This window comes from Sus scrofa, chromosome 5, assembly GCF_054392235.1.
Source record: "Sus scrofa isolate SSC_HxYL_T2T_F1_AM1 chromosome 5, Sscrofa_HxYL_maternal_Yorkshire_Landrace_v2.0, whole genome shotgun sequence".
NCBI classification, from domain to species: Eukaryota; Metazoa; Chordata; class Mammalia; order Artiodactyla; family Suidae; genus Sus; species Sus scrofa.
Genome location: NC_139387.1, coordinates 13,139,811 through 13,152,329, shown reverse-complemented (window position 1 = coordinate 13,152,329; position 12,519 = coordinate 13,139,811). Strand labels below are relative to the sequence as shown.

Below are 12,519 nucleotides of genomic sequence, written 5' to 3'. Positions count from 1 at the left end.
TCCTGTTGTGGCACAGCGGAAACGAATCTGACTAGTATCCAAGAGAATGCAGGTTTGATCCCTGGCCTCAATCAGTGGGCCAGGGATCCGGTGTTGCCGTGAGCTGTGATGTAGGTCGCAGCCATGGCTCGGATCCCGAGTTGTTGCGACTGTGGTGTAGGCTGGCAGCTGTAGCTCTGATGCAACCCCTAGCCTGGGAACCTCCATATGCTATGAGTGTGGCCCTACAAAGCAAAAAACAAAAAACAAGAACAAAGACTTTTGCAGCTAGTAAGCCACAGGGGACAATGAAATCAGGCCCCTAAGGTGATGGCTTACGAACCCACAAATCTGGCCCCTCCTGAACAACGAAATAGGGCCAGTTCTGGTTCCAGTAGAAGGAGCCGCCAGTTTGGGCTTGGGAATACCGGGGGTGAGGAGGGGGCTCAGCTCTCTGCAGTGAAGCAGGAAGGTCACATGCTCCTCTTGGTGGCACCCCCTCCTGCAGTCGCTGACCCCCCGACCCTCTTGCTGCCCATTTTTCTTGGGTGCTAAGCGATGGAAGACAGACAATTAAGCCAGAGCCGGAGCACCTCATCTGCTGTTAGTTTCCTTAATTGTATTTCCTACACATTCTTTTATAAATAGACTTAAGCAAGACACTATGTTCTTTAATGTGTGCATTTCTGTTGCTATGGAAACAGTTCCTTTTATCACCCCCATCCCTCCCCAAAGCTTAGCCGTAAAGTAGAAGGTAGCACCTGTTTTTTTCAGGCAGGTGAATTATCTACTAATGCGTGTTTTCTCAGAAGGTTGCTGTGAGGGGGTGGGAATAACCTGCTGATGGCATCTCTTTAAGAAAACCACCAGATGAGGGCCTGCGACTTCTAGAAGCTTCAATCTATCTTTGCCAACCCTTGAAGTGATAGACTCATTCCATAGATTCCTAGCCTGTTGGAACTGGAGAGGGTCTTTCGAGAGATCATTCTTGCAACAATAATTAAAACCCACCTTAGGCTCTGCATTCAATGCACGCATTAGTTTCTAAAGGGATTCTTTAATTAAATTATTTTTTTCAAAAACAGTTCCTAAACCCCTGTACTGAGCTAGGCAGACACAGGTAATCATCTGAAAACACTACAGATGCCTGTCATATGGAAGGGACTCAGCAAATAGTTCCGTGAATGAATGAAGGGGTCTCTGTGATCTAGAAACACCCACCACTCTCTTTCCTCCTCCCCAGGCTGACTTTTCAGAGTAGGGCATTGCCGTAGCATTTTCTACCTTTGGGTGAAAAAAACTTACAATGTTTATCAAAATTACAACTACAGCTGAAGAGTTACGATAAAAACAGTTGACACCTGTCCAGGGCACAGAATGTCATATGTTAAATAAAAAGTGCCTCTAGTACCATTTAATACAAGGGCAGAACAAAATTTCTATTCTTTCCCATAAATATTTATTTTTTGGAATCTGAAATGTGGTAGGAATTTTTAACATAATTGATAAATTTGAGATACAGATTCACAAGGTGTTGTAAGAAATAATACAAACATTCCTTCTTCACTTCATCCAGTTTCCCTCAATAACATTTTGAAAAACTATAGTTTTTTTTCTTTTGCTTTTTAGGGCTGCACCTCAAAGTTCCCAGGCTAGGGGTTGAATTGGAGCTGCCCCTGTGCTATGCCACAGCCACAACAACGTGGGATCCGAGCCACGTCTGCAACCTACACCACAGCTCACAGCAACACTGGGTCCTTAACCCACTGAGCAAGGCAGGGGATCAAACTGCATCTCATGGATACTAGCTGGGTTTATTACTGCTGAGCTGTGACGGGGACTCCCGAAAAACCATAGTTTAATATCAAAACCAGATACTGACATTCATACAATCCACCAATATTACTTACATTCTTGCCAATTTTACTTGAATGCTTTTATGTGTTTGTGTGTATTAAGTTCTATGCAATTTTATCAGCTAACTGGGTTGTTAATAGCTGTCACAGTCAAGATCCTGACTGCAAAGACTTCTGTTTCTCTGCTGTGACCCAGTCCCATCCCTCCTGCCCTCTCCTCACCCCGTCTCTAAGCCCTGGTAATTCAACCACGGATGCATCCTCCATCTCTAAAATTTCCAACAAATATTTCTTGAGCACTCATTCTGTGCCAGTCTGTCTTCCAGGTGCCAGGGGAATGGGAGCAAAAGCACAACAGGAAGTTCTCATGGGAGTTCCCGCTGTGGCATAGTGGGTTAAGAATCCGACTGCAACAGCTCAGGTCTCTGCAGTGGGTTTGATCTCTGGCAGTGGATTAAAGGATCTGGCATTGCCATGGCTGTGGGATGGGTCACAACTGTGGTGTAGGTCACAGCTGCAGCCTGGATTCAATCCCTGGGCAAGGAACTTCCATATGTGGTGGGTATAGCCATAAAAAAAAGTTCCCATGGACTCCAAGAAGGGCTAGTAGACAAGAAAATACAAACCATGTATGCTTCTATATATAACTATAGAATACATAGAAGGTGAAAAGGGAAAAATATCATCATGGAAAGGGTCCAGGCAGAGCCACTGATGGAGTTACAAGTGTAAATAGGATTTTCAGGGAAGAGCTCTTACTGGAACAGAAAAGTTGAAAGAATTGTGGGCGGATACAAAGAGATCTTGGGAACTGTGTTCCGGGAAGAGGGAACAGCATGTGCAAAGGCCCTGAGGCAGGAGTCTGCTCACATCTTTGAGTCACCGCAAGGAGTCCAGGTGACTGAGATGGAGGGAAAACAAGAGATGAGAAGGGAACGTGGGCAGACCAGGAAAGTAGGGCCTCGTGGGCCTTCGTAAGGACTTTGAACAAGATAGAATTCTTAGGGATTCTGCAGGCAGGAGTAACATGGTCCAACTGGTGTTTTAACAGAATCATACTGGCTGCTGTGTGGAGAGTTAACTCTAGGGGGCAAGCAGGGTACTCATGGGACCATTAGGAAGGTCAGTCATTGTCATCAAATAAACGAAACCCATCTTTCTTTTTTCTCTCTTTACCTGTCTCTATGGATCTCGCCCAGAGCCCATATCATGGGAACTTAGAAAGACTCCACTACTGTCAGTGAGTGCAGTTAGCCTGGAGAGAGAGCCGCCATCCCCTTTAGCTGTGCCCCAAACGTCCCCAACAGAGGAGACTCGATCTTGATGCATGTTTGCTCCATCAAGGTGGACGGTACCCTGAGAGCTGCCTCGGCTGGAAGATTTAGAATAATCGTCCTTCTGTAGGTGTACAGCTGGCAAGGAGCTGGGTGACAGGGAAAAAAGAGAGAGGGCGAGAAATGGTGTTTAAATCAGGAACCACCCTACAAATTGAAATTAGTTAAATTCAGTCAATCGCAGACTGATTTTCTGTTATGGGATGCAAACGCTCTGAGGCTCAGTCAATTGAAACCCTGTTTTGGAGTAAGCCTGTTATGGATGGATCTGCTGTTCTATTATTAAAAGAAATGGATCTATTCCGAGTGTAACATACGTAACACTAAAAGCCCACTTGGTGGATGCACATGATTTTTTTTTTTTTTAAATCACGGAGGAGCTGGAACTAAATTCCGGAGAAATTCAGAGACCTGCAGGGTTTTTTTTATGGCGCATCATCTTAGATATGACATGATTACCTTATTTTACTGGTTTGGAAACTGAGATGCAGTGGGCCAGCAAATGGCCCAAGGTGGGCTAATCCTTGCAGGAAAGATTCCAGAGATGTTCATGGCTTCCTGAAGTGAAGGTGAGTCCTCCCTCACGTCACAGTCCAGCGTGGGCAGGCAAGGGCTCTGCTCTATAGAGCCCCTTGGGCACCCGGGCTCCTTCCACCTTGTGGCGCCTCCCTGTTTCAGGTCCTCAGAGACATCTCTGTTTAGCTGGAGAAAGAGGGTGAAAGACCACATTGGTAGTAAGAGCCAGAGCTGGGGCCAGGTAATCGAACATCAGAAAAGAGGAGAAATGCCCAGTGCGTGTTAATTTCCCCCTCTCCCCCCATCTTCCCATCCCCCCATCTCTCTTCCTTAATCCTCCCTCTCCCTCCACTTGGCACATTTCACAGATACCTGGGCAGCACTACTAGATGCCAGAGGTGCGGAAAGATTCAAGCTGAGACCTGCACAGATGCTTAAGACCCAGTTTGGTCTCGTTTTAAAGATAAGACATAAAGTACTTAGAACAGAAGTGAGAAATGCCCCAAGGGTGATGCAGTGTGCAGTGGCGAGGGCGTGAGGGAGGAGCAGAGGGCTGGGTTAAATTCTGACGGCATCCTGTGCCCAGCTGTGGGCTGCTTGACTCTGACCTACTTCCCCTCTCTGAGCTTATTTCTGTACCTCTAAGGTGGGGACAGCGAGACTTGCGGGGGGATAGTGCGGCCATGGAATGAGTGTTTCAAGAAGGCAGCTACAGTATGTCGCTATGCTCCATGCATGCGTTCCTCCTCTTCTTTGCCCGAGGGAGGACTGGAGCGATCCACAGGAGGGGAAGATAACTTTTTCCGGGTGATGGGGAGAAGGCTGGTGATGCAAGTGGCATGTGAGCTGGATCCTGGCTACCATACAAATTAGGACAGGTTTGGGGGCGTCACAAAAAGAAATTGATTTTCTTATGGTTTGGGAGGCCAGAATCAAGGTATTGGCAGAGCAGAACTCCCTGGAAAGAACTCATGGAAAATCCATGCCTTCATCTGCCTCTGGTGGTGCCAGATGTTCCTTGCCCTGGAAAAAGCATAACTCCAATCTCTGACTCCATATTTATATGGCATTGCCCCCTTTGTGTCTCTGGTTCATATCTCTCTCTCTTTTCTCTTATAAGAGTTACTGGCCATTTGAATTTTGCTGTTGTTATTGTCTTTTTAGGGCCGCACCCGAGGCATATGGAAGTTCCCAGGCTAGGGGTGGAATTGGAGCTGTAGCTGTCAGCCTACTCCATAGCCACAGCAATGCCAGATCTGAGCCTCGTCTGTGACCTACCCTGCAGCTCATGGCAACGCAGGTTCCTTAACCCACTGAGCAAGGCTAGGGATCGAACTTGCGTCCTCATGGATGCTAGTCAAATTCATTTCCACTGAGCCATGATGGGAACTCCCCGGTCTTTTGACTTAGAGTCCACCTTAAATCCAGGGTAATAGCATCTTGAAATCCTTAGTCTAATCACAGCTGCAAAGACCCTCTTTCCATATAAAGCCACATTTATAAATACCAGAGGTTAGAACTTGGGTGTATCATTTTGGGGGCCACCCTTCAACCCACCAAAATCACCAGCTTGATAAACAATCTATCCCCTCACTGTAATGGGATATTTGAGGGTTAGCCCTGGGCTGCAGTGAAAATTCTATACCCACAATGTAGCGACTTGGGCCATGGTGTGTTGGTTTTCTATTTCTGCTGTAATAAGTTAATACAAACTTGGTCATTTATTTTATTTTTAATTTTTTAAAATATTTTTGCTTTTTTTTAGGGCCATACCCGTGGCACATGGAGGTTCCCAGGCTAGGGGCTGAATCAGAGCTACGGCTGCCGGCCTACCCCATAAGCCACAGCAACACAAGATCTGCACACATCTGCGACCTACACCACAGCTCACGGCAACACCAGATCCTTAACCCACTGAGCAAGGCCAGGGATCAAACCCGCAACCTCATGATTCCTAGTCAGATTCTTTTCCGCTGCACCACAATGGGAACTCTGTAACTTAGGAGTTTAAATAACACAAATTTATTTTATTTATTTATTTGTATTTTTCTTAACTGAGGCATGTAGCAGCTTGATGTGGGATCTCAATTCCCAGACCAAGGGTTGAACCCAGGCCACAGCAGTGACAGTGCTGAGTGCTGACCACCAGACCACCAGGGAAGTCCCAGTACAAATTTATTATCTTTCACTTCTGGGGGGTCAGAAATCTGAAATGGGCTAAATCAAGGTGTCAGCTTGTCCATGTTCCTTCTGAGAGCTCTAGAGGAGACTCCGTCCCCTTGACTTTTCCAGCTTCTAGAAGCACCTCAACGCTTTGGCTCATAAACCCTTCATCCAGGCTCAGTGTCGGCAGCACAGCACCACAACTCTCTCTCTGACTCTCACCCTCCTGCCTCTTTTTTTTTTGTCTTTTGTCTTTGTTGTTGTTGTTGTTGTTGTTATTGTTGCTATTTCTTGGCCGCTCCCGTGGCATATGGAGGTTCCCAGGCTAGGGGTTGAATCGGAGCTGTAGCCACCGGCCTACGCCAGAGCCACAGCAAAGCGGGATCCGAGCCGCGTCTGCAACTTACACCACAGCTCGCGGCAACGCTGGATCGTTAACCCACTGAGCAAGGGCAGGGACCGAACCCGCAACCTCATGGTTCCTAGTTGGATTCGTTAACCACTGCGCCACGAAGGGAACTCCCCCTCCTGCCTCTTGAGAGTTGGGCCTGTAGGGATCATCCCGGGTAACCTCTCATCTCTGCCGAGTTCCTTTTGCTGTGTAAGGTAACGCATTTGCAGGTTCTGGGGATCAGGACATGGATATTTTTTGCAGGGTGGGGTGGAGCATTATTCTTTATACAGCACGTGGTGAGTCTGTTCTTCACGGAATTCTCATATTACAAAATTCCTTGTGCTAACCTGGAGCAGAGTGAGAGTATCATGTTGTGCTTTAATATCTTCAGGATCTTGGTTGGGTACCACTCAGATGCCCAGCAAGATGCCTTTGCTTCTCTTACATTAACCCACGTGGAGGAAAAGTACAGGGCAGGTGTGTCACCACCTGCCAATCATCCATTCCCCAATTCGCTAATCTTGGAAATTCCATATGGTGGATCTTTATTTCTTTCACTGAAGTCTTTGCTTATTTTTATTTTATTTTATTATTTTATTTTATTTTTTCTTTTTATGACCACATCTGTGACATATGGAGGTTTCTGGGCTAGGGGTGGAATTGGAGCTGCAGCTGAGGCCTATGACACAGCAACGCCAATCCTATCCACATCTGCAACCTACCCCATAGCTTGCGGTAATGCTCATCCTTAACCCACTGATCGAGGCCAGGGATGGAATCCAAATCCTCACGGACACTTTGCTGGGTTCTTAACCTGGGAGCCGCAGTGGGAACTCTGTGGCTTTTATTCTTTTAAAACAATGTGTGAGGAAAAAAAATGAGGAGGAGAGAAGGAGTGAAACTATTCATTATTATAAATTGTTTACATCAGAATGAGGCAGTTTTTGATTATGTTTGTTGTTGAGAAAAAAATAGATGGCGATAAGAAGGGGCTAAGAGGACTTGGAGTGTGCAGTTGTGTACAAGGAATAGAATCCATCAGGCCAGGCTCCGTGGGGAGTGGGTTTGCGTGGGTATAGAAGCTGGAGAAAGGGAGCTTCAAATGTGAGGCGGGGAGGCTGAAGGTGAAATAGCTTTTGCCTTTTTTTGGCCATGCCCATGGCATGTGGAAGTTCCCTGGCCAGGGATCAAACTCCAGCCACAGCAGTAACCTGAGCCACAGCAGTGATGACACTGAGTCCTTAACCACTAGGCCACCAGGGAACTCCCTTTCTTTTTCGAATATAATCTCTACCCACCAGCCCCGCTTTCTGGCTTTTATGGGCTGTTTTGCCCAGGACTTCTCCTTATGCTCATGGAGAGTTAATACACCATCATCCAAAGTCTAATGTGTGGATGTGCAGTGAGGATTCTCTTAACTGCTATGCCCATCGCCATCGAAAGCCCTCTAGTGGAGAGGGTCTGAACAACTCTGGAAACAAATCCAGGTCTCTGGAACTTTATTCAGGGTGGAAGGGATAGACCCTTGGGGAGAGGACTCTTGGGGTGGGTGCCTCCCTATAGGATTACCCAGGCGAAGGGCCCCAAGCCATCTCTGTGCATTCCTCAGGATCTTTCTCTCTCTGCAACATGTTGGGGTGCAACCTCAGGGCTGCACGGGTGGGAACAAAACACTCCTTACTGAGCTGGTTTTGCAGGGCTAGTGTTATGGAGGGCTGCAGGCCGGGAGATAAATTGGATTAAGGACAGTATTTTCTTTTAGCAGCACACAAGGGAGCTATAGGCCAGGGTAGGTTTTCTGGTTCTCCCGTGTTAGACCTGAATGTTCGATGTGGGATGAGCAAAGGATGATTTTGAGGGACCAGCAAAAAGTGGCCCAAAGTTATCACTGTATTGTCTCCAGCCAGAAGAATATGAAGTACTGGGAACTCTACTAGTTTGCTCAGGCTGCCCTAGCATAATACCAGACTGGGTGGTTTAAACAGAAACAATGTATTTTCTCCCAGTTCTGGAGGCTGGAAGTCTAAGATCAAGGTATCAGGGAGTTCCCTTTGTGGCTCAGCGGTAATGAACCTGACTAGTACCCATAAGGACTGGGGTTCAATCCCTGGCCTCCCTCAGTGGGTTAAGGATCCAGCATTACTGTGTGCTGCCATGTAAGTCATAGACAGGGCTCAGATCCCGCATCGCTGTGGCTCTGGTGTAGGCTGGGGGCTCCAGCTCCGATTCGACCCCCAGCCTGGGAATCTCCATATGTCATGGGTGTGGCCCTAAAGAGACAAAAATAAATAAATTTAAAAAAAAGGTATCAGCAAAGTTGGTTTCTCCTGAGACTTCTCTCCATGGCTTGCAGATGACAGCCTTCCAGCTACGTCCCCACAGGGCCTTTCCTCTGTGCCCACACTCCTAGTGTTTCTCTCTCTTCTTCTAAGGACACTAATCCTATTGGATCAGGACCCCACGCTTCTGACCTCTTGCCTCCTTAAAGGCTGTTTCCAAATACATTGGGGATTAGGGTTCAATACATTAATGGGGGGTATAGGTCAGTCCATAAAGAGGATCGTGTTTCTTCGTGGAAATACTCAAGGAGAAACATAGAACTTCTGGGAAAATGTACCTATTTGGAAAAACAACCCACTGAAGACAAATGTCCTTCTCCATGGACCCATATACTGTCTAGCCCAAGTACCTACTGTGAAAAATACACACCAGGAAGAATTCTCGCTAAAAATGCTTCCTAGGAAAAATATTCTCTGGGAAAAATGGTAATTATGAAAATGCTCACTATAAAAATATTCACAGGGAAAAGTATTCATGGGGTGGGGGGACATCATTGCAAAAAGCAGGGAGGGGGTAAGGATAAACTCTGGGGGCATAGCCTTTCTGGGAAAAATACCTACAAGAAAATTTGTACCAGGAGAAATGACCACTCAAAAAATATGCACAAGGAAGAAAATATCCTGGGGAAAAAAACACACCTAGTATTTAAAACACCTACAGAAACATATCCTGAATGAAACACATAGTCCCTGGAAAATTATGCTTGGGAAAATTATATTCATCAGAAAAATAGCCTTGACGGCATACCTACGGTGAAAAAGAGGAAAGTGTCATTTATTTTGAGTACATAATGTGTCATACATTCTTCTAAGAGTTTCATGTCTGTTAGCTCACTTGAAGCGCATAAATGCTCTGTTTGGTGGGCACTCTTTTATGCCCTATTTTATATATGAGGGAACAGAGGCATAGAGAGTTCAGTAACTTGCTCAAAGTTGCACAGGAAATAAATGACAGCCCCAGCTTTGAACTCAACCAAGAATCCATTCATTCATTTGCTGAGCACTTAGCATTGTGTTAGGCAATGGGCTCTTCAATCTCAGTTTTGCTTTGTTTTCATTTTAGGGCTGCGCCATTGATGTTTGTAAGTTTCCAGGCTAGGGGTCAAATCAGAGCTGCAACTGCTGGTCTATACCACAGCCACAGCCACATGGGATCCAAGCTGTGTCTGTGAACTACACCACAGCTCATGGCAACGCTAGATCCTTAACCCACTGAGTGGCCAGGGATCGAACTTGCGTCCTCATGGATACTAGTCAGATTCGTTTCCACTGAGCCAGGATGGGAACTCAAAACTGAGATTTAAGGAGTTCCTGTTGTAGTTCAGTGGTAAGGAACTTGAGCCCCTTAGCCTGGGAACCTCCATATGCTAAGGGTGCAGCCCTAAAAAGACAAAAAGAAAAAAAATCTCAGCTTTAAGAAATGAACAAGGGACACAGATTCCTAAGTGGTCAATGAGATTATAGTGGAGTGATCCTTTATACATTTGTGTTCACCTTGGAAATCGCAGTAAATATATCCACTAGCCTGAAGTTCCTCTGTGGGCTTATGAAAGAAGCTACTTTCCTGGTCCTGTAGTAAACCAGCTTCCATGGGAATAACACCCCTGGGAAAACATGAACATCCAGGAGAATACTCAACAGTGCATTGGGAAACACAGTTCCCAGGGCAGAGTTAATACAAACACGTACCTCTGGGGGGTACTTCTTTGGAACCTAGTCTGGTCTCTCCATTGTCAAGTCTGGATCTTTGCTCTTGACCATATGAACCCAGCCAAGACGGCCAAGTCACGCCATGACCTGGCTAGTGAGGCCAAATGGGCTGCAGGAGCTTTGCTGCAAAAGGGGCACTGGCTGGACTCTAGAGGAGTTCTGAATGCTCTTGATTTTTGAAAACTTTTACCTTTATGTGGTATAACGCCACCAATATGTTTGCTCCATGGGTTCAAGTCGCTGTCTGTGTAGTTCATCTCAGTATTCTCAGTGCGTGGAAAAAAATCTGTGCTCAATAAATAAACATTTTGTTGAAGAAATATTGACAATTGAATGGCAAGCTGTCAACTGAGCAGTTCCCAGTGTGGCTCAGTGGTTAATGAACCCGGCTAGTATCCATGAGGATACAGGTTCGATCCCTGGCCTTGATCAGTGGGTTAAGGATCCAGCATTGCTGTAGGCTGTTGTGTAGATGGCAGACACGGCTCAGATCCCGAGTTGCTGTGTCTGTGGTGTAGGCTGGCAGCTATATCTCCGATTCAACCTCTAACCTGGGAACCTCCATATGCCGAGGAAGTGGCCCTAAAAATACAAAAAAGACAAAAAAAAAAAAAAAGGTATCAACTGAGTAAATGTTAGAGTCAGACATTTCAATCCCAGTGTTGCCATTTCCTGGCTGTGCTCCCTTGGCTAAATTACTTGGGCACTGAGCCTCAGTTTCTTCATCTGGGCAGTGGGGACAATAATATTTTTCTCCTGTGGTTTTGTTAAGCAAGATGCAGAAAGGCAGAAATAAAAAGGTGCTTATCTGGGGGTTGATAGGGCTGCAGGCTGGAAAGCAGAGATTCAAGAATCACTTGAACTCTGTTTGTTCTGCTGGACTTTAAAATAAAGGAAGCTTACAAAGGCGAAAACCATAAGGTCACAGTTAGTTACATATATTCTTTGTCAAGAATTGTGACTGTGGCTAGGATTGGTTGGGGAAGGAAATGGTTACCTTGTTGCTAGGGGAGGTCTTTGAGACACAAGGTTGCAGCTACCAGATGTGCTAAAAATGGCTGGCGATATCCCTGGCTTTGGTACAGTTCAGAAAGTTCAGGTTCTCAATGGTGCAGGGACATTGTGTGTCTGAGGCCAGATGCTCCATGGCTGCCCGATTCCATTCTGTATGCCTGAACTTGGGTTACTCTGTTATGATTTCAATCTGTCATCAGGTTATTGGGGGAGCTGATGATATAATGCCTGTCAAATACTCAGGGTAGTGCCTGACCCATGGTAGATGGTCAAGAAATAATTGGAATTAATCCCTTCCTTCATGAACTGTCCAGGCAGGTGGGTCATCCCCCAGCCCATTCTGCCTCCCAAAATTCCAGATTGGAGGCCAGGGCCCCAGAAAGGCTGATTATTTAAGTCCAGAATCTGCAACTCCAGTTTTCTTTCTCCTCTGTCGTCTCTCGAGAACATGTGTGCTGTAGGGTTCCATCTGCTTCGGTAATAAAACATAAATTATTAAAACCATAAAATATTGATGCACTGTTTTATAAAACAGAGGGACTTTAATGTATTGATTATGAATTGAGAAAGCCTTAATGAGCTTCAGGAGGCAAAATAATTGGGAAGCGATGGTGGGTTGATTGCCTCCTGTGTCCCTGAATGAGAAGCAGTTATGAGACGAGGTTCCTCGGGTCCCATTTTGCATCACTGTCATCTAGCATTTTTGCCACCGTTGCTTTAAAACCTACATTTTCTGGCACAATAGATGCCACCCAAAGAGAAAGAGTGGGGGGGAGGGGGAATAAAACCTTCTTGTTAAAAAGCAACAAAGTATTCTGGTTGGAAACTTACTTGCTTTGTTTTTCTCCCTGGGTGGTACCCATAGAATCTGGAAACTGACCCACAGAGGGGATGCATCTTGTCCACCACCTCACAGCTCACTGGGGTCACGACTTAGCCTGGCACCCAGCGCCCCTGACTCTTGTGCTGGCGATTCTGCTTCTTCCATATCCTACGAGGGGCTTTTGGACGGTGAGTGCTGTTCAAAGATGGAGCAGGCTTCTGCTGGGTTTTGTCTTGGTGAGTGGTGAGACCTCCATCATTGGCAGTATGGAAGACAGACTGGATCACCTCTTGACCTCTTGGAAGGGGATTTGAAATTCTGTGGAGTGATGTGGCTGTTCCCTCATCCATCCACCCTGGCCTGCTGATCTTCAGATTCTCCCAGGTAAGTC

General features: G+C 46.2%; 1 long non-coding RNA gene across 1 annotated transcript in view; it reads left to right on the top strand.

The window, feature by feature from the left end:
- Window positions 1-12,519, top strand: part of LOC106507469 (uncharacterized) — a 164,279-nt gene that overhangs the window by 40,350 nt on the left and 111,410 nt on the right. Inside the window, exon 3 of the long non-coding RNA XR_014803090.1 lies at window positions 12,171-12,512. This is a non-coding gene — a long non-coding RNA (uncharacterized LOC106507469). The remainder of the gene's footprint in view (window positions 1-12,170; window positions 12,513-12,519) is intronic.